The sequence below is a fragment of the Zootoca vivipara genome, chromosome 11 (genome assembly GCF_963506605.1).
Source record: "Zootoca vivipara chromosome 11, rZooViv1.1, whole genome shotgun sequence".
NCBI lineage: Eukaryota > Metazoa > Chordata > Lepidosauria > Squamata > Lacertidae > Zootoca > Zootoca vivipara.
This window is the reverse complement of record NC_083286.1, coordinates 19,613,147-19,616,284: the sequence shown is the minus strand read 5'-3', so window position 1 is coordinate 19,616,284 and position 3,138 is coordinate 19,613,147. Positions and strand designations below refer to the sequence as shown.

Genomic DNA, 3,138 nt, shown 5'->3' with positions numbered 1-3,138 from the left:
ACAACCCCCGTGGGCCGCTTGTGGCCCATGGGCCGCAGGTTGCCGACCCCTGCTCTAAATGCAGCGTGTGATGTCTATGTGCAGTCTATGTGCACCATGCACCAACATTACAATCTGAGAGCTCATAAAAATGAAGTCACTTGCAAAATGAACCCAACAACTTCACCAGTCACTAATAGATATTGAGTTTATCTAGTGATTGGCAACAGGAAAAAAATATGCAAAATGGAAATCAGATGTTCAACAAAGCCACAGGACGTTTCATTGGCAGTTTTTATATATATGCCTGACAATGAAGGCATACAGTATATAATTCTTAAAGGGCAACTATGCTTAAAGCTTGGTGGTGACATGTTAATAGTGTAAGCAGCGGAAGTCTGAAGACAAAAAGATTCCTTGGAGGCGCAAATGTCTGCCACGAAGACGGAGAAGTACACAAACGTCTATGCCTTTTGTCAGGATAAATAGAAGGGCCCACACAGCTGGCTTTACGAGCTCGTAAGTTGCCTCAGAATTGTGCGGTCTTGTTTACAGAACATTTCAAAGATGTAAAACACCCTCTAAATGCTTTGTGAATCATGATCCATGAGCTTGTGGTTTTCCTAGATCTGCTTCTTAATTAATTGTGTGTGTTTTCGCAAGGTCCTCATCTCTGTTTACCGAGTCAAAAGGGAAGAGCCAATTGTTGTTTCTTGAAGTGATCCGGCGGCAGCTCTTTATTTCTGGTCAATTCCTTCCTCCAAATAGAAGCGGTAGCTGGTAGTTAGCAATGTTTTGAGTTATTGTTCAGCACATATAAAGGGCTGGTTGGCATTTCCAGACAATGCCCTTCTAATACTAAAGTTTCAATCCTATAGCCACTTACCTGGGAGCATAGCTGCCAAGTTATCCCTTTTTTAAAGGGATATTCCATTATGCTGAATAGGCTTCCTCGCGAGAAAAGGGAAAACTTGGCAGCTATGCCTGGGAGTAAGTCCCAATTAGGGTCGCCATATTTGAAAAAGTGAAAATCTGGACAGAGTTGCTGAACTTTTTTTTCCCCTAAGCCAAAGTTGCTGGGGGGGGGGCCTGTCTCCCTCTCTAAGGCACAAAGTAAGGGGTAGCCTTTCTCACATGCCCCCATTGTTTGCCCTGGCACCTGCTTTTGGGTGAAAAGGGCTCCCACCATAGTCTGCACACCGGAGCTTCCCAAGGCGCCCTCGCTGCTGGCAAGAAACAGAGAGAGGGGGGAGAGATCACAAATGAGTGGCCTAACTCAGTGGCGACACAGGCAGGAATCCGGCTCTGTCGGGGGGGCGCACTCAGGTGCAGCTGCCCATAGCCTTGACAAGCCAGGTCTCGGGCAGCTGGCAGAAGATGCCACGCAGGTTCTGCAGCTCTTTGCTGAACTGCTCGACGCACTTGTGGAGCCTCTCGTTTTCACTGCTCAGCTCCAGCACCTTCTGCCGCGTCTCTGCATTGTGCTGCTTGGCCTTGTTGCAGCAATGTTGTTCCGCTTCCAGCGCATGTGGCATTCACTGGTGCTCTTGTCCAGCAGCTTCTGGGACTTGCCCGGCGATGCAGCCCTGCCACCGCCCACCACGTGGCGCTGGTGCGCATGGTGGCCGTGCTGTGTGTGGTGAGGGTGGTGGGCATTGCCATGAGGGCTGGGGAGTGGCGTTGGCTGCCTGCCAGGCTGCAAATGAACCATCATCTGGGCGCAGTGTGCCACCTAGTACTGGGGGTGGCTGCAGTTGGGCCTGGCTGGCATCAGGAAGAGGGTGGCCAGTATTGGTGCCTCATTGGGCTCCTGCTTTATGAGCAGTGGATGCAGGCCGGGCAGCGGTGGGTGCTCATAGGCCATGCTGGCCTCCAGTTTGTCCGTGTAGCTGTACAGCAGGCCGCCAGCCTGTGGGAGGTCAGCACCCAGCATCCCGGCCCCAACACAGTACTCCAGGCTGGCCTTGGCCTTGCACTCCTGCTAAACATTCAGGCTGATGGAGGAGCTCAGGTTGGTGGAGTTCTCGTGCTCGTAGATATCGGGTAGCTCCAAGGCCAGGTAGCTGTTGTTGAGGTTTCCTTGGGGAAAGCTCCCCAGGGGGGGGGGAGATTTGAAGCTTTTTAAAGGATTTTCACCAGAAAATTGGCCGTGTTGCCATACGTCTGGGTTTCCCCCCTGCTATTTTAGCGATTTCTGGAAATTCCAGCTGGACACCATTTCTGGCATCGGAATCCCGGACGTGTGGCCGCCCTAGTCGAAATGAATGCAACAAGGCTTATTTCCGAGTAAACAGATAGGCTTGCACTGTTCTGATCTAATTTTCCTTGGTGAGAATCACGACAACGGTCATTTTGGAATACATGTGTAGAAATAAATGCACAGGGGAATGATTTACAAGCCATATTGGTTGGTTCAGTGCTCTGGTGCCTGTAGGCTTCCATACCTTAGTCCAATACTTCCCCCAAATGCAATTTAAAACTTCCAGGGAAAACAAAGGATGGAAATTGTGAGCTGCCTACAGATAACTTGAAGCATGTGTTTGTGTCTTTTGATGCCCATTTGCTAGTCTTCTGCCTTCCCACAGTGCCATACCAGGATTCAGAATACGTTTCTTCTGTCTGGGGACATCTCATATGAAATCCCAGGGAAACAGCTTGGGAACCTGTACTTTCCTTCCTATGAGAATGTCTCAAGCTCCATCAAACCAGAAAATGTAGCTACTGATAAATATGTAACCATACCCTACAAAATGCAGCAGGGCTTACATGCAGTAGGCTTTCATAGGATTGCTCTGGGCAGATGCACACCATACATTTAAAGCACACAGCTTCCCCAAAGATTCCTGGGAACTATAGTTTTCCCTTCACAGAGCTACAGTTCCCTAAACAAACTGCAAGGTTCCCAAGATCATTTGGATGTCATGTGCTTTAACTGCGTATTTAGTGGGTTTTTAAAAATTCATGCTGAGGAGTTCTTCAGAGAGTTGGCTCCGTGCTTGACCCTGTAACCTGCTCACTCATGTTACATCCATGACAAAAGCTAAATCAACGCAGTCTTCCAAATGCTGAAATATAGATTACTGCCAAGTTCCTTGTAATTGCAATCATGCTGGGATTCCATATTATGTTATTGCTTTGACTGCAAAGGGCAGTACGTAA

The 3,138-nt window shown here is 48.7% G+C and overlaps 1 pseudogene; it reads right to left on the bottom strand.

Annotated features, from left to right (window-relative positions):
* Positions 1-1,301: 1,301 nt before the first annotated feature.
* LOC118076975 (CCAAT/enhancer-binding protein alpha-like) lies at positions 1,302-1,912 on the bottom strand (annotated as a pseudogene).
* Positions 1,913-3,138: the final 1,226 nt, after the last annotated feature.